Raw genomic sequence first — 19498 nt, 5'->3', positions numbered from 1 at the left:
CATTTTCGCCCACAGGACTGCCGCATACTGGATGTTTTTCCCTTTTCACACCATTCTTTGTAAACCCTAGAAATGGTTGTGCGTGAAAATCCCAGTAACTGAGCAGATTGTGAAATACTCAGACCAGCCCGTCTGGCACCAACAACCATGCCACGCTCAAAATTGCTTAAATCACCTTTCTTTCCCATTCAGACTTTCAGTTTGGAGTTCAGGAGATTGTCTTGACCAGGACCACACCCCTAAATGCATTGAAGCAACTGCCATATGATTGGTTGGTTATTGAACAGGTGTTCCTAATAATCCTTTAGGTGAGTGTAGAAACCTTTATCTCACAGGCTGGCCCACGGGAAACGCCTGTGCGCGTTTTACCAGCCGGCTTCGATGGGAGCCATTCGAAACACCAGGACAGGTCGGTTTCCGTAGTGTAGTGGCTATCACGTTCGCCTCACACGCGAAAGGTCCCTGGTTCGAAACCGGGCGGAAACAACCCGCGGTGCATGCGTGCTAGTGCACACAGTGCTGACCACAAGTGAAGGTCTGAAGACTTTGTACTTGACGACCGCTGTAAATGGTTTCTTGACAGTTGTTGAGCAGAAAGTTATTGATCTTCCGAGGGAAAGGTCTGAAATCCGGGGGGTTTGCATAGGAATCAAAAAATTCACCACGGTGGTCCTCCCTTAGATAAATAGCCAGCCAATGTTCTCCGGGCATATTTTTAGGGTGTGTGTTGATTATGTACATTGCAGGTAAATTCTTGATCTTAAATTTAGGCAGCTGATCGCAGGCGTAGACTCCTTGAAACAGTTTCCGTGAGCCGGCCAGGGCATTCATGATGTGGTTGAGCTCTCTGGTGTTCATTTTAATAATAATCATACGGAACGTTTCTCCTCTGATTCACCTCAATAATGTTGTCAAACACAGCATACACGACCATATTTACAGTGTGTGGTAGAGGCTGCTTGAAACGCATCTCCAAACGCATATTGCCCGTCTTCATCAGTGAAATATGTTGTCCACACTCTTCGTCAGGGGTCAGGTTGAAACCATACAGGGTGTAACCGCTGCAGTATTCCCGGCGATCGATCAGCAGAGTTTGATCCTTGAGATGGCGACCCGTAGCCAGTACTAGACTGTAATATTCACGAACCGCATTGCCGTTTTCAAAGTCAGGTTGAAAAGGTCTGGATGGAACCTGCACACCATCGACGTACAATGCTATAAATTCCGCGTTATAATGTTTAAAGTTAAAGGTGTTCTTGTTGTAAACCCCGGTAAATGCATCATTATCCACGAGACCTATAATAACCTGTTTTGGGAGCTGTCCTAGAAACAGATTTTCCTGGTTCATCACCCGTGTCCCTGCGGGGATACTGTGGACTTTCATATAGACTCTTTCGATCGGGTACTTGGCGTTTGCCGTCACTAACGCCAGCGCGTGTCCTAGTTTAACCGCCGGGGAGACGGACACTTATTTCACAAACAGCGAGGCCGATAATATGGTCAGTTTATATTTTTCCGTATCAGGGGTCATCAGACAAAAAGCACTTTTACTACGGATCATTTTAATTTTAATGTCTACCCCGTTGAGCATGAGTTTTTCTTGGAAAAATATGTCTGCATGGATATGCCCCATTAGCTCAAAGGTCCTCCCTTCTGTTGAAGAGGCCGATCTTTTTTGCAAACCCTTATTGAGTCCCTCTGGATCCTTGTCGTCCATAGCTTCCGGGATGTCTTTGAAGAGAAGGCCGGGGCTGAACTGTTTGCTTAGGGTCTCCTCACTATAATTAAGGATACACTCCATCATGACTCTATAGGGGTAAGTATTGCTGCTTTGACTAATGAGCCGATCTCCCAGGGTCACATCCACCTGTGAAAACATGGTGGCCACCGGGTAATTGATTAATTGATGACCCCAGCGTTGGCCGTCTTCTCGATTGCATCGCCATCCTAATCAGTCACTTTACAGTTCATTAAAATAAATGTGTTATTCAAATCAATATAATCCTCGCCATTGCCAGCTATAAAAAACTCCAGAGGGGCCGTGTCTGAAATTGCAGAAAGAGGGGGAATCTCTACATATATGATCTTATCTATACTCGTTTGAGTGTATGGAACTGTAAACAGATCCAGTTCTGATTTGACGCATTCTTCCGATAGACTGTTGACAAAAGACATGTTTAAAAGATGTATCCTGAGGCTCTATTTTTCTTTCTTTGAGACTTTCTTTTTGCAGGTTTTTTCTTGTGCTGCTTCCTTCTCCGAGTGTTTCCACGATATGTTGGAGAATGAGAGATTCTTCGTTTTTTGTTAGCCACGGATCTTCGTCGCCCTGGTGGACACATGCTGTTTCTTCTTTTACCCCCCCTCCTCGCCATTACCATGAGACCCGAACCCTCCTGATGCTCATGGCTAGCTGCCCGGTTCATAACATTGGTGAACACGTCACTAACAATATTTTTAGCCGCTGATTTCAAGTGGGGTCTGGCTATAGCAAAGCCTCTCTTAAGCAGGGGTACGGCCATTCTAAAGAGACCATGAAAGAGTCCTCCTAGACCGGCGCCATACATTGTGGGGGCTCCTACAAAACCGGGCAAGCCGTTCCCGGCTTGCATCTTGTAATAATCCACATAGGCGCTAGGATCTACATAACCCCTCGAGGTAGCCATTTTAATAATGTACAAACTGTTTCAGGGGTCGAAAATGTAGTTTGACAATAACTTTACTGAAGCGGAAGGGTACGTTGATATTCTGATCCGATTTTACTTCGATCGTGATGTTGTCAAATTGGGTCTTTGAGACTGGTACGTAGTGTGGCTTGTCATAAGTAATTGTGACCATGTCATTGCTTTTACCTTTAATAAGTACATTTCTCAAAAGGGGGACATAACTATCCCCGACCCTCTGGTGGGTTATGATATCCGTATACACATAAAGAGTGTAAAAGCCGCCCCACCACTTCTGAGAACCTGCTCTCTGTGTCAGAATAGATCCCAAATATACGCCCCAGTTGGCCGCTGGTTTGAATGCTAATACCTGGTTTTGACACCTTGTACACTCTGTTTTTAATAGGGTTGTAATATAGCTTGATGTTGGGGGTGCCTTCTGAGAACTGTTTATGCATCTCATCTAATATTTTATCCACATTGTCATAATAACCTCCTTGTATCGTGAATGTCCATTGACTCTTTTTAACATCATCAAAAATGGCGAAGGTGGCATCCTTATCTTGTAAAACAGCCCAAGTGTAAGGATACTGTATTTCCGCCAACCCCACTTCCCACGACCCCCTTAGATCTATAGATTTTCCAAATTGTACCGTGTAACTGGATATTTCATTTTTAGGGTATATATCGAGAGAGGCGTTACTGGGTAGAGTCACGTAGAAGCCTCCTGATTCCATCTTGAGTATCGAAAGTAATGCCCACAACACACCCGCGGGCAAGTTGTTATAAGGATTGAATATCGCAAACCTGTTGTTCCGGGACCCAACTATTGAACTTTTCAGGCCATCCAAGCCATTTCATCAACACATATTTTTTCCGGTTCTGGGTTTTTTCAGCTAATATCTTTTCAACTCTGTATACACTGTCTTTACCCACAATAATTTTTTGTAACTCGGCTTCGTAAAACGTTCCTTCTATATCCTCCCCGTCATAGTCTTTTAACCGGTACACGGGTGGGTCTCTAGCCAACTGTTCGGTAACTGTAAAATATTCGTCAGAAAATGTTTCTTCATAACCTTTGGCAAAAGTACTCCTTAGCTTTGAAACGCGAACCACATCACCGATGTTGAACTTATAAGTAGTTTTTCCCTTCTTAATAAATGGTCCGTATAATTTTTTATAGACCTTAAAAGAATTACTTTGATCAACATCTTTAGGCTTCATTTTAATACTGGTGTGATACCCTTGGTTGTAAGCATCGATAAAATCCTGAACTTTATCAAAATACTTGAACGTGTTGACCGCTGTAAAATATCTCCACATTTTGGTCTTTATGGTGCGGTTAAACCTCTCCACTACCGATGCCCTAAGCTCATTACCGGTGGTGAAATGATGTATTTTGTGTCTCTTCAGTAGATTCTGAAATTCTCTGTTGAGAAACTCTTTTCCTTTATCAGTCTGCAGTTTTTTAGGACATCGACCCTGGGACAATATATCCTCAAAGGCCCTTGTCACCGCCCGACCTGTTTTATTATGTAGAATGCGAGCCCAGGCATATTTTGATAACACATCGATACACATCAACATCAATTTGTGACCATTGTTATGTTTTGATAAATTTGACATATCGACTAGATCCATTTGCCATTGTGAGTCTATGTCAGTTGCATATACGCGGTTTCTTTTAAAGTTAATCCTGAGAGGTTTATGTTAGGTATAGGCGTCTTGTTCCCGTAACCATTCTGAAACAACCACATCATTAACCTTCACTCCGGCCTCAGCGAGTCCTCTTTAAAAACCCTTCTTACCCGCCAAACCCCCAATCTTGGCTGGGTTGTAGTATAGTTCCTGCATTTGGGGAGCTTGCCGAGTCATTCTGTCAAATAACCACACAGACCCACACTATGCGCAAAGTTTTTATACAAGGTTTTTTATTCAACTTCAGGAGAGCAGATACCCCTTTTAAGACATTTGAGAAAAGTATAACATACACAACAATTTTTTCTACGGTCCAGACAAAATGAAATCAGATGATTGGTTACTTGATCTATATCAACAAATATACCTGTTTCTTTATCTTGTAGGCACACACCTCAGTTACATATGTAAATAAAACAACATTATGACCTATTTTAAAATTAAACAGAGGTGTATTAAACATGCTCAGTAAAAGGTCATACAGATGTTGATGAAATGGCCTAATATCATTCTTGGCCCCCTTGAGCCCTTCATCCCAGTGTTCGTACCCCCCGGTCTTTGTTACAGCAGCCATTCACTTTTCCAGGTTTGAAAGTTGATCCTCATCGATGGTTAAATCTGTAGAGAAAAGGCTCGCGTTGGCTACTTTTCTGTCAAGCACATGGTGTAATAGCGCTCTCAGGTTAGCTGCAGAGTGTTGATGACAGAACCAGTTGCAGAAGCAGTCCAGAACATTCCCCATGTTCAAAGTCCCTTAGTTCAGGTCAGAGTCTGAATCAGTGGCGTAGATGTCGAATTCTTCGTCGCTGCCCCCAGCTTTAACTTCTTTACGGAAGAAATAAGCTTTTAGCTTGCCAGCGGTTTTTCTACTCGGCTCATCCAGGTCATTGAGCAGCTGCCCAAGTTTCTCTATTATAAACGGCTCCTTTTTCAGCTCCAGCAAAATCTCATCTATGATTTTCTGGACTTGTCCCACAGTGACATGTATGTGGGAGTAAGAGAGCGCCTTGATTAGTGCCGGTTTCAGCCACGGTTTGTTCAGTCTTCTGTAAAACACATTGAAATAGAACAGGAAATAGTAACGGTCTGGTTCAAACAAACAACTGTGTCTCAACTGACTGGGGTGATTCACTTCACACCCCCGACAGACTTCTTTCAGAGCTCGGTCGATGAGAGCACTCAGAATATACACCAGGGTGCTTTTAACCACTCTGCTTACTTGGTCACATACCCCGGGCATAAATCCTGCGTCTTCATCACGCCCCCGGGACAGTCCGATGCTCATTGGGTCGCCTGGTGGTTTGTGTTTCTCCATCCATTGGACTGACCCCCTCCTGAGACGCACAGACGGTAGACAGTTCGGCAAAATCGAGGCCCTCCATGAGCTCCAGAGGCTGGGGATCCCCGAGACTCATTTGGACATCCATCGCACCGCATGTTGTTTCGTCCTGAGGGACCGGGGTCTGAGGTCTTGGAGAGTAACCACAGTCAAAGGGTTCCAGAGTGTATACAAAATATGGGGAATAGAACCAGGGGTGATCCCGGGTTTGAAGAGGCCTGTAGAGCCTGTCGACGTCCGCAGCTTTCGGGTAAGACATTCTCTTTAATTTTAAACCATGAATGAATTGTTGCACCTTTTATCCTATCTCTTCACTACGTCACGACACACCGCCCTCTTAGAAGAGAGTAGCCCCTGAGCCGTCAGACCCCCCTCCAAAACCCCACACGTCGTCTGTCGTAGTTCTGCAAGCTTTCCCATTCACACCTTTCAAAACCCTGAGTCGGAGACTCCATTTCGCATTCTCTTGGACCCTCTTGCAAGCCTTCTAGAGTCTTATCCACAAGCCCCAGATCTCTCCAGGCCATCACCTTCAACCAGTCCTCATAAGAGTATTCAATTACCGTCTCAAAAGGTTCCAACGTACCCTCCTTCTCTCCCAAAGCAAAAAGCTCCACTCCAACATAGCTGGGATCCCTTTTAAAGCGGTAACCCCGTCGAGCCCCCCAGAACAACACCCAGGAGCGTTCAATCTTCAAATTGGTGAGTACAGGAACCCTTGCCCGGGATTGTTTCTTGCGGGGTTTCATGTTGATGTCGCTGGACATGTTGAAGAAGCGGGATGTTTCAGATGCTGAGAATTAAAGAGGTATTGCCTAAAAGAAGCGCGGGTTCTTAAATAGAGAGGAGAGTTTCGGGGCGTTGCCTTCAGAGGGGTGGGGGTATTTATGGGTGGCCTTGTTGTTCAGGGTTTTATGGGTGCACACTTTCTGACGGATATGACGTAGGAATAATTAAGGAAATAACTCTACCTAAAATCACGCCCCCCAATTATGACGTAGGAATATTAATAAGCTTAGGGCATACGTCATAACAAAATAGGCCGCGCCCAAAAAACCCTACTATCTACTCTTATGTAGTTGAAGGCGCAGTATAGCTCTCATAGTCTGGTGGTGACGGAAGACCACCAGCCGTTTGAACAAGCCATTCAGCATCACCTTGTTGGGTTAAGTGCAGGCACTGTCAGAGCGCAGGGCGTCCTGCCTTTGAAAGAGTTTCCGAAGTGTCCTGATGTGCCCTTTAGCAATGCCAAACAGGTCTGTGAAAATGGCATCCTTTCGCCGCACTTCTCACAGCCTAGCCGACCTGAAACACCTGAGCCCGTTTTACCAGCAGGCTTTAACGGTAACCATTTGAAGCAAGAGGCAGCGGTGTCAGTTTCCGTAGTGTAGTGGTTATCACGTTCGCCTAACGCGCGAAAGGTCCCCGGTTCGAAACCGGGCGGAAACAGCCTACTGTGGGCTGGCCCTTTTCGTCATGCTTGCCCTCGTGGTTCCCCGGAGGCGGTGGGTGTCTTTTCTTCATTGGAGTGCCCGCAATCGATGCACTCAGAGCGTCCGTCCGTCGACAGGTTGAAATTGTAAACGCTGGTGTAGCCACTTTTAATTAAAATCTGATGATGATGATGATGATGATGTTGTTGTTGTTGTTCTTGTTGTTGTTGTTCTTGTTGTCATCGTGGTCGCCGTCATTATTATTGTTAAAGTAAAGCAGTAGTTAGATTTGTTGCTACCGTAAGGTGTAGAAGACAACAGTTGGTATGGCGTGTGATATCAAAACATTCAGAATACTTTTAACCTATATAATTTATAAGCTTTGTAAAATAAACCCAAATATCTCTTTTGCGGGGATAAACGCTGTTCTGAGTAGTTTGTGACTTGTTTAATACCAAACAAAGCATCGCTATAAAAAAAAAAAAAAAATCACTGTAAAAGCGCTAGTTATTTTTGATCTTTATAGTTATTTTCTAGGCTCAGGTTGTTTTTTAGCGCTTATAAAGGCCTGAAATATTCTTAGTGGTTGTTGACTATAGGTCTTGATGCTTAAAAATGTTTTTTTGAGAGACCAAAAGGTTCTAATAAAAGTTTAGAGTAGAGAGGAGAGAGATCGTCTCCATCTTGGTTTCTATTTGAAATTTGATGCAGTGTCATTTTATTGGTTGGTTTTGATATGTTAATTGGTAACAGGGTGGCACAAAGGCCAGACCAGAACAATGCCTTACAAACAGATCCGGCATGTGGCCATCAGTATAAGTATGAAGGTCTGGTCTTCAGCTCGACAGACTCATACTGACCTTTCGATTTAAGACTAAAGATCAACAATGTCCGGAAACAACATCAGCGATTCGATTTAAACGAGTTTTTAGGCAAGTCTTCAGATTATTTTCATTGACTCAGAGCGTGTTGTGTGCATGTATTGTAAATAAGGCTATAACATCTGTTTTAAGTTCTGTAAAATTATTTTTCAACCAGTCAACAGGAGTTAATTCCCAACGCTGAGGAGATCATCTGGAACAACGACGGTAAGATTTTTGTGTTTGCGCTCATGGGTTCTTATGCATGGGTGTGTGTGGTTTTGAAGCGGCTCATTAGAGTTATGAAAACGTTTTAATATATATTAATGCCGGTCTCTTTAATTACACAGAAACTATCGAAAGGCCTGTGATTAATGTCTCCGAGGATCGACCAAGAGAAGTGGTTGTCCCTAGACAGGCTGTCTGCCGACCGGGTAAGAACTAAACCCCTGTTTGTTTGTATAACGTTTCTGTAAGATGTTTGAGTCCAGTTTTGTTAATTTTAAAAAATTATCCTGTCTAACAGTATTAAGAAACGTGGTTCGAGACAACGAAAGGCCTTCCACATCGAGGGCTTGTTTCGTTTTACCTTCGAGAACCGTAACCTTTCAAGAATCTGAAAGGCCGTTAGCCCCGGTATCTGATAGCTGTGAGTATATGTCTGCAGCCTGTAAGAGGTTAAAGCTTTTTATAAAGCGGTGTGGTTAAAGGTTAAACATGTCTCTTACCTTCACAGCGGTGCAAAAAGCTAAACCAGCCGAAAAACATAAGAAACGATTATTCTGTGGAGGTAAGTAAGATCTTTCAAACTTTAATGTTTTTAAAAGGGCTTTGTTTGCCCGTTGATGGCTAATATTTAAGCGATGGGTGACCGTTTCCTGTAGGGCGGGGGGTTCTGGGAAAGATCTTTAGAAGTCCGGACAGGTCTATGCTTGTTTCTGGGGAACGTGTTTAGAAATGACCGATTGCCGTACCGTCTGGTTAGGAAGTAAAGACGTCCGAAAGGGTTTAGTAAGTTGTTTGGCTTATCTCCCGCTATTATACTTCTGTTTTAAAGTGGTTGTAGGAAAAGGCTTGAAGGTGTTCATTGTATTTAATATTTAAACAGATCGTGAAAACATTTGTGAAACAGGAAGTCCCGGGATCAGGAAGCGTTTACACTTGGAAGGTTCGTTTAAAAATGAAATGTTGTTGTGTGTGTGTGTGTTTTATTAACAATATTACAGTTTTTAAAGAAACATTTAAGAAACAGTTTATTTACAGCGGCTTCTCTGTTTTACATTTATTATCAAGTCCTAATAAATATATTGTCTGTAAATAATAAGGCGTTGTAGTGAATGTCTAAGGCTATTTTCAAAGGTTTAAAAAAGCTAAAGGTTTTGAATGTCCTGGACATGTTGTTTTAAGTTTGATTTCTGTCACCGTTTAAAGATGTAAATGTAATGTATATTTTTATTCTTCCCAAGACTCTTGGGATAGTCATTCTGTGGATGAGCTATTGAGGACAATTACCCCGTCTAAGTGGGATCAAACATCTTCCCCGGTGAGATCACCGATAGGATCCCCCACGGTGGTCTTGGAGACCCCCCAACATCTACTCAGGCCACAGCCTTCTGGGGGTAATTCAACACCCCAGATTCAGCCCGCCGCATTGTCGGGCGGAACAAATACAGGCATCCAACAACCTCAGGGGTCGCCGTCAGTCAGGGCTGACACACCACCCAACGACGGCCTGGTTTCAACATCGTCCCCCCAGACCCGTTTCTTGGCTACAGAAACGCGGAACAGTACCCCGCGCTTGGCCAGGGTGTCACCGCAAAGGCCTTCTTGGTCTCCGTCCATGAGTATACGCTCGCTCCCTGCCTCCTTCGACCGAGATTTACCGGAGCGACCATCCTTTGAAGCTGAGCCAGGCCACCAGCCCCCGAAGCTACTTCCTGAAGGTCGGCATGAGTTGCTACATACTTTGTTACAAAATCAAAGACTTGTGTTAGTGGGGCAAAACCTGCTGATAGAGAGCCAAAACACCCTTATTAATACCCTTACTAACGAATTGTACCGTATTTAATGTTTTAATAGACACAAAACGCCTTACTATTGTGGGTTGTTGGAAAAATAAAAAATAAATTAAAAAATGTCCTGACTTGGTAAAAGAACTCACAAACTAAAGGATTATGAACAAGCTAGGGCCCCAAAAAGACCTTCCCGAGAGAACATCCCCGGCCCTGTTGTGAACTCCTCTGATGTCCCAATGAACCTGGAACTATTACAAATGATAAATGATTTAAATAACCCCCAATTACCACCGATAGAATGTGAATTAACAGACTTACCGGTGAACCCCGACCTGTTACAGATGGTCAATGATCTAAATAACCACCTCCCACCGGTAGCGCTTATAGAGGTTCACCCCCTAGTTCACCCCGATTTGTTTGAAATGGTGGAGGCTTTGGAGGAGCTACCCCGACCAAATTCTGCCCCTATTATAAATGATTTGAGACAATTAGAACACAGGATGGCGGCAGAAGCAGCCATCACTATAGAGGAGGGTCTTGACATTAACCGGTTGGATATCTTTGAAGGACTTTTACAGGCTTTAAATGAGCCTCCTCAAAAAGGGGGTTTTGTAGATGTCAGCAGTGGGGGTGTTCGGAATGTGGAGGGTTCTGAGACTGATAAGGCTGTGGAGGACATGCTCTGTGAGAATGTAGGGGGTGAAGGCTTTGTTCAAAATGATGATGTGTCCAAGAGTACCAGTGATCCCGTGATTATAGATAGACCGGCCTATAACAATTTTGAAATGATTCAGCGTTTTAATTTTGCAGAACTTTTAAATTGTGACAATTATGCAGAAATATTTGTCAACATACACGAGGCCTTGCAGAAAATGCTTGAACAGGTTGCTGAAAGGGTCAGACCTCGAGATGTTGTACAGTTAGAACTCAGAGGGGATGATTTGTTTAGCAACCTATCTGTAATGCTGAGTGGAGATAATTTAGACGTCTGGCTAAAATCGAAGCGTTATTGCAAAGTAACGCAGCCATCTTAGCTGATGAAAGTCTGTCTCTGGTAATGAATGTGGTTCGTAACCCTGAGGGTGGGGCGCTTAGATGACTGTCGAAATGCTTGAAGAACGACATAATTAGGACCAAGCTCAGGCAATTAGTGGTGAGTTCCAGTGGGGACAATAAGCTCTGTTTTGCTTACAGTTTAATAAAACTACTCACCCCCGACATGCCTGAACCCCAAGCTCTGCAAGAGGCTTTAATGCTTCATCAGAGGGCCGGCTTAAACTCTCAACAGATGGTTGCCTTTTCAGACATCACCAAGTTTGAGGAGTTGTTGTCTTTAAAAATTGTTGTGTGGTACCGTTGTGAGGTAAAGGAAGTATTTGTGAAATTTCAGACACATCCTGAAACCCATACACAGACACTGTTTCTCTTCCTAAGTGATAGTCATTACTTTGGAATAAAGAGTTTGACGGCTTTTTTGGGTTGTTCGTATGTTTGTCATTGGTGTTATAAGGCCTTCAATGATAAGCTTAAGCACCGCTGTGACGGTTACTGTAACGTCTGTTTCAATCCGCAATGTCGTAAGGGTTTGGCCCCTACCATCCGATGTAAAGATTGCTTAAGGATTTGTCTCTCAGCGTTCTGTTTTTCCGAGCATAAGGTACAGAGGGCCGCTGCTGAGAGGGGTTAAAAAATGGAGTTATTGTGATCAAACTAAATGTTGCCCGCAGTGTTGCCTCCAGTACCGTTTTCATGAGGTTAAACCACACAAATGTCTGGAGCCGAGATGCAGGATCTGTAATGCTGATTTAACCCCGGGGTCCGAACACCAGTGCTTTATTCAGCCGGTTAAAAAGGAGCCGCCGCACAACTGGTATGTCTTTTTTGATTTTGAATGCCGGCAAGAAAACGGGGTCCACGTTGCTAATTATATACACTGTATTGACATGTTGGATCGTGAGTGGTCAGCTAGCGGTGAGAGTTGTGTCAGGGATTTCTTTACGCGGTATCGAGGTCCAAAATACCTCAATTACACATTTATTGCCCACAATGCTAAGGGTTATGATTCTTACATTTTGATGAAGTATCTGGTGGAAAATGGGGTGACCCCAAGAATAATAGCTCAGGGTAGCAAGATCATGTGTTTCACCGACGAAGCTTTCAACTAACGTTACATAGACTTGTTAAATTTCCTCCCCATGAAATTGAGCGCTTTGCCTAAGGCTCTGGGTTTTGAGGCTCAGAAGAAAGGTTGGTTCTGCCATTTTTTTAATACTAAGGACACTCAAAATTATCAAGGGTCCTACCCGCCCGCCTCTTATTATGGGGCTGATACTATGATGTCTCATGAGAGGGAGGAATTCTTTAAATGGTACAATACGGTTAAGTGAGGTGTTTTTGATTTCCGAGAAGAGATGGCCGCTTATTGTAAAAATGATGTGGTGATCCTTAAAGAAGCCTGTGTGCGTTTCTGCGCCGAGGTTATCAACACATCGGGTCTCAACCCTTTGCAAAGTGTGACCATAGCGTCTCTCTGCATGAAAATGTATCGGTCCAATTTCTTGCAGAAAAACACTATAGCGGTCACCACTTCTGACAACTATCGTGCTAGACAAAAGAACTTTTCGACTGTCTCCATACAGTGGGTGGAATACCTGAGTGCCCGGGATAACATCTTCATCAGACATGCTTTAAATCAAGGGGAAGTAAAAATGGGGCCTTACTACTTAGACGGTTTTAGCGACGTGTCCGGGCGGCGTACCGCTTATGAGTTTGCCGGTTGTATTTACCATGGCTGTCCTCAGTGCTTTGACCCAAACACCTTTAACCCCGTAACACTAAAACTCTGCGGTGATATGTACTATGATTTCCAGGAACGAATTGAAACTTTAAAAAACACCTATGGTTTGAAAGTGCTGGTGATTTGGGAACACGAGTGGACGACCCTGAAGCAACAGGATGCGGGGGTACAACGGTTTATGGAAACCTTGGACTTTCCTGAATGTCTAGAGCCCCGGGATGCGTTATTTGGGGGTTGTACCAATGCCCTCTGTTTACATTATGAGGTAAAGGAGGGTGAGAGAGTAGATTACTATGATTTCACCAGTCTGTACCCTTATGTCAACAAGACCAAAATGTACCCGGTGGGGCGTCCAACCATTGTTTATCGTGACTTTCTCGAAATCGGACATTACTTTAGTTTGATCAAAGTCACCATGTACCCTCCTCGCGAGCTGTTCTTACCCGTGTTGCCTTACAGGTGTTCGGGAAAATTGATGTTCCCTCTGTGTAGAACGTGTGTGGAAACTGAAAATCAAACTACCTCTTGTCTGCACAGTGATGAAGAGAGAGCGCTGACGGGTGTCTGGTGTAGCATTGAGCTTGACAAGGCGGTGGAGAAAGGTTACAGAGTCGGTAAGGTGTATGAGGTTTGGCATTTTTCTGAAAAAACTGATACTCTTTTTGCTGATTACATTATGATCCATCTGAAAGGGAAACAGGAGGCATCGGGCTATCCCTCATGGTGTGTTGACTCCGCGGCCAAAGAGCGATACGTTCAGCAATATTTTGAAAAGGAAGGGATCCGTCTAGAGCCGGGGAACATAACTGTAAACCCCGCCAAGAGACAAATGTCCAAACTGATTTTAAACAGTCTGTGGGGTAAGTTTGGGGAAAGAAATTACCGTCTAAACACAACCTTGATTAAAACCCCTGAACTGTTCATAGAATTTATGTTTTCCAAACAACATGCAGTATCACACTTTCAATTCTTAAATGACCACGTGGCACAGGTCCAGTGGAGGGCCCCTAAAGATTTCCCCACCAAACAGGGGAATGTTAATGTTTTCATAGCGGTTTTTACCACGGCTTACGCCCGGCTTGAACTGTACAACTTAATGGATCAGTTGCAGGAACGCACGCTCTATCATGATACTGACTCTGTAATCTTTGTCACCAGGCCAGGGGATTGGGTCCCTCCCCTCGGGGACTACCTTGGGGAGTTAACGAGCGAACTAGATCCTCAGGACCACATAGTGGAGTTTGTTTCAGGGGGTCCTAAGACTTACGCATACAGAACGGCTGCGGGTAAGACCTGTATGAAAGTTAAGGGTTTCACTCTGAACCATTGTAACAACAAGCTCATTAACATCAAGTCTCTGACGACCCTGGTAGAAAGTTTTTTAACCGAGAAAGACGCGCCTCCTCGTGAGATTATTACAGCCGGAAATCAGATCTATCGCAATAAAAAGGGGTACACGTTGGAAAATAGATCACTAAACAAACGATTCAGGGTGGTGTACAATAAAAGAGTGTTGAAGACTGATTATACCACTCTGCCTTATGGATATTAGCGGTGGTTTTGATAACAGACTTCAACACCCTTTCTCCTGTATTATAGCCGGTCCCTCCAATTCGGGGAAGAGCTATCTTATAAAGAACATCATAGAAGATGTGGACGCAACCGTGTCCCAAGCTCTTGACAACATAGTGTGGTGTTACTCTTGCTGGCAACCTCTCTACGATGATTTGGCTTCGGAAAAAAATAATCTGAAATTTGTGCAAGGTCTCCCCGCCTCGTTGTGTGGCGATGACTTGTTCCCGCCCGGTCAAACTAACCTAGTGATCCTTGATGACCAGATGGAGCAGGCCGGTGACAACAGTGAAGTGGAAAAAGCTTTCACAAAGTACACTCATCATAGGAATTAAAGTATTATTTATTTAGTTCAAAATCTATTTTTTCAAGGTAAAAAAAGCCGCACTATTAATTTAAATGCCAATTATATAATTCTTTTTAAAAACCCCAGAGATAAACTACAGGTCACCGTCTTGGCTCGTCAAATGTACCCTAACCAGACCAAGTTCTTTTTGGAGGCATTTGAGGATGCCACCAAAAAACCCTACGGGTACTTGATTGCGGACTTAAAAGCACAAACCCCAGAAGACTTTCGCCTGCTAAAGAAAAGGAAATAAATAAGAATGTCTGTTCGGATTAAAAGAAATCTGCCGCTTTTGCAAATGTTATTTGAGAGGAGCCCGCGCCATAGGAAAGCTGTGCTGGCAGGGGCCCCCTCGGATTTGATCGAGACCCTGTGTGAAATAGCTTTTAACATCTTACGCGGTAATATACCCCTAACCCCTTCTCAACATTCTAAACTCAAAAAACAAAAAGCGGTTATCAAGATCATCGCTAATAAGAAGTATTCTATTAAAAGAAAAAGAAAGAAGATTAATCAAACCGGGGGTTTTATAGGACCGCTGTTGAGCATAGCCGTGCCTTTCCTAACCAGTCTTCTAGCTTCCAGAGTGGGTTAATAATGGAATATGCTCAGAAAATGTTTTTGATCCCTCAGGAGCAGCTTGAGAAACTGAGAAAAAATGTTGTCGGGCCAGAGCCCATTAGACAAACGGCCGAAAACAACCTGGACTCTGAAATGAAAGCTATACAGGCCAGGGCCGATTTAAATCAGTATTCCAAAGCCCAGTTGTATACCAACACGTTACAGCGCTACCTCCGTCTGGTTAGACAGGGTGAAAAAGATCAAAACATTTTAACTTTAACCATGGCCTCTCAAGAAAATGGTTCTGGGGCTGATGCGGGGGGAACGGTTGATAAAGATGTTGCGGTGACCGAACCTGTTGAGAGTTCAGAGGGAGATGTTGTAACGGATGTTTTGAGAAACATGCCGGCCAGAAGCAAAAGACATGCAGAATATATCCTGCACAAAATGGTTCAGAAACCGCGGGTAACGGCTTGGAATGAACAGGGTGAATTTGTTTTTAAAGGACAACTGATCAAAGGTTCACACATGTTTGATTTGTTGAAGAGTGTCACTAGCACTAATAAGGTACCCGATAGTCGCCGACCTGTAGGCTGGAATGCTTTCCTACAGGCGATGGCCTGTCTGAACATGCCCCAATCAACAGTTCCTAACCAGGAAACGCGACAAAAAATCCGTCTGTGTAAAGAGGTGGAGCCTGATCTGACTCCGATATCTCATTACTCTGACCGTGCTGAGCGACCATCCTCAGGATCTATCCATCGTTGGGAAGCTTATTAATCTCATGTTTTTATTTGTCTCCCCTGTAAATAATGACCCGACAAACAATTTTTTATTTTTATTTTTTATTTTTCAAATGTTGTACATTTATTTATACCATAACCCCTGCTTTGTATAAGAATTGTGTTGAATAAAAACAAAACTAATGATTCAAAGGCTGTTTTCATTATTTTTTCACCTTAACACGCATGACATCTTTTAAAATCCTCACAAGAACACCCCATCTGTATACACGGCTGGCTAGGGTCGTAAGTCATTGTGTTATAAGGGGGGGTCCACAGTGTCCTGACAAACTCTGCCACTTTTTTATCATTTTGGCCTAAATCCTCACTGTACAAGGCCATAATATCGGGGTATGACCTTCCTTTAGATCTATGATATAAGAAAAACACACAGTGTTGACCACAAGTGAAGGTCTGAAGACTTTGTACTTGACGACCGCTGTAAATGGTTTCTTGACAGTTGTTGAGCAGAAAGTTATTGATCTTCCGAGGGAAAGGTCTGAAATCCGGGGGGTTTGCATAGGAATCAAAAAATTCACCACGGTGGTCCTCCCTTAGATAAATAGCCAGCCAATGTTCTCCGGGCATATTTTTAGGGTGTGTGTTGATTATGTACATTGCAGGTAAATTCTTGATCTTAAATTTAGGCAGCTGATCGCAGGCGTAGACTCCTTGAAACAGTTTCCGTGAGCCGGCCAGGGCATTCATGATGTGGTTGAGCTCTCTGGTGTTCATTTTAATAATAATCATACATAACGTTTCTCCTCTGATTCACCTCAATAATGTTGTCAAACACTGCATACACGACCATATTTACAGTGCGTGGTAGAGGCTGCTTGAAACGCATCTCCAAACGCATATTGCCCGTCTTCATCAGTGAAAAATGTTGTCCACACTCTTCGTCAGGGGTCAGGTTGAAACCGTACAGGGTGTAACCGCTGCAGTATTCCCGGCGATCGATCAGCAGAGTTTGATCCTTGAGATGGCGACCCGTAGCTAGTACTAGACTGTCATATTCACGAACCGCATTGCCGTTTTCAAAGTCAGGTTGAAAAGGTCTGGATGGAACCTGCACACCATCGACGTACAACGCTATAAATTCCGCGTTATAATGTTTAAAGTTAAAGGGGTTCTTGTTGTAAACCCCGGTAAATGCATCATTATCTTCGAGACCTATAATAACCTGTTTTGGGAGCTGTCCTAGAAACAGATTTTCCTGGTTCATCACCCGTGTCCCTGCGGGGATACTGTGGACTTTCATATAGACTCTTTCGATCGGGTACTTGGCGTTTGCCGTCATTAACGCCTGCGCGTGTCCTAGTTTAACCGCCGGGGAGACGGACACTTTTTTCACAAACAGCGAGGCCGATAATATGGTCAGTTTATATTTTTCAGTATCAGGGGTCATCAGACAAAAAGCACTTTTACTACGGATCATTTTAATTTTAATGTCTACCCCGTTGAGCATGAGTTTTTCTTGGAAAAATATGTCTGCATGGATATGCCCCATTAGCTCAAAGGTCCTCCCTTCTGTTGAAGAGGCCGTTCTTTTTTGCAAACCCTTATTGAGTCCCTCTGGATCCTTGTCGTCCATAGCTTCCGGGATGTCTTTGAAGAAAAGGCCGGGGCTGAACTGTTTGCTTAGGGTCTCCTCACTATAATTAAGTATACACTCCATCATGGCTCTATAGGGGTAAGTATTGCTGCTTTGACTAATGAGCCGATCTCCCAGGGTCACATTCACCTGTGTAAACATGGTGGCCACCGGGTAATTGATGACCCCATCGTTGGTCGTCTTCTCGATTGCATCGCCATCCTCATCAGTCACTTTACAGTTCATTAAAATAAATGTGTTATTCAAATCAATATAATCCTCGCCATTGCCAGCTATAAAAAACTCCAGAGGGGCCGTGTCTGAAATTGCAGAAAGAGGGGGAATCTCTACATATATGCTCTTATCTATACTCGTTTGAGTGTATGGAACTGTAAACAGATCCAGTTCTGATTTGACGCATTCTTCCGATAGACTGTGGACAAAAGACATGTTTAAAAGATGTATCCTGAGGCTCTATTTTTCTTTCTTTGAGACTTTCTTTTTGCAGGTTTTTTCTTGTGCTGCTTCCTTCTCCGAGTGTTTCCACGATATGTTGGAGAATGAGAGATTCTTCGTTTTTTGTTAGCCACGGATCTTTGTCGCCCCCTGGTGGACACATGCTGTTTCTTCTTTTACCCCCCCTCCTCGCCATTACCATGAGACCCGAACCCTCCTGATGCTCATGGCTAGCTGCCCGGTTCATAACATTGGTGAACACGTCACTAACAATATTTTTAGCCGCTGATTTCAAGTGGGGTCTGGCTATAGCAAAGCCTCTCTTAAGCAGGGGTATGGCCATTCTAAAGAGACCACGAAAGAGTCCTCCTAGACTGGCGCCATACATTGTGGGGGCTCCTACAATACCGGGCAAGCCGTTCCATCTTGCATCTTGTAATAATCCACATAGGCGCTAGGATCTACATAACCCCTCGAGGTAGCCATTTTAATAATGTACACACTGTTTCAGGGGTCGAAAATGTAGTTTGACATTAACTTTACCGATGCGGAAGGGTACGTTGATATTCTGATCCAATTTTACTTCGATCGTGATGTTGTCAAAGTGGGTCTTTGAGACTGGTACGTAGTGTGGTTTGTCATAAGTAATTGTGACCATGTCATTGCTTTTACCTTTAATAAGTACATTTCTCAAAAGGGGGACATAACTATCCCCGACCCTCTGGTGGGTTATGATATCCGTATACACATAAAGAGTGTAAAAGCCGCCCCACCACTTCTGAGAACCTGCTCTCTGTGTCAGAATAGAACCCAAATATACGCCCCAGTTGGCCGCTGGTTTGAATGCTAATACCTGGTTTTGACACCTTGTACACTCTGTTTTTAATAGGGTTGTAATATAGCTTGATGTTGGGGGTGCCTTCTGAGAACTGTTTATGCATCTCATCTAATATTTTATCCACATTGTCATAATAACCTCCTTGTATCGTGAATGTCCATTGACTCTTTTTAACATCATCAAAAATGGCGAAGGTGGCATCCTTATCTTGTAAAACAGCCCAAGTGTAAGGATACTGTATTTCCGCCAACCCCACTTCCCACGACACCCTTAGATCTATAGATTTTCCAAATTGTACCGTGTAACTGGATATTTCATTTTTAGGATATATATCGAGAGAGGCATTACTGGGTAGAGTCACGTAGAAGCCTCCTGATTCCATCTTGAGAATCGAAAGTAATGCCCCCAACACACCCGCGGGCATGTTGTTATAAGGATTGAATATCGCAAACCTGTTGTTCCGGGACCCAACTATTGAACTTTTCAGGCCATCCAAGCCATTTCATCAACACATATTTTTTCCGGTTCTGGGTTTTTTCAGCTA

General features: G+C 43.6%; 2 non-coding genes across 2 annotated transcripts; both read left to right on the top strand.

Annotated features, from left to right (window-relative positions):
• The first annotated feature begins 413 nt into the window (after positions 1-413).
• trnav-cac (transfer RNA valine (anticodon CAC)) lies at positions 414-486 on the top strand. Its single transcript has one exon. It is a non-coding gene; the product is annotated as a tRNA-Val (tRNA).
• Positions 487-7076: 6590 nt separating this feature from the next.
• Positions 7077-7149, top strand: trnav-aac (transfer RNA valine (anticodon AAC)). Its single transcript has one exon. It is a non-coding gene; the product is annotated as a tRNA-Val (tRNA).
• Positions 7150-19498: the final 12349 nt, after the last annotated feature.

Source organism: Amia ocellicauda, unplaced genomic scaffold, assembly GCF_036373705.1.
Source record: "Amia ocellicauda isolate fAmiCal2 unplaced genomic scaffold, fAmiCal2.hap1 HAP1_SCAFFOLD_362, whole genome shotgun sequence".
Lineage (NCBI taxonomy): Eukaryota > Metazoa > Chordata > Actinopteri > Amiiformes > Amiidae > Amia > Amia ocellicauda.
Note: the sequence above shows the minus strand (reverse complement) of the source record. Positions and strands in the feature narration are given on the sequence as shown.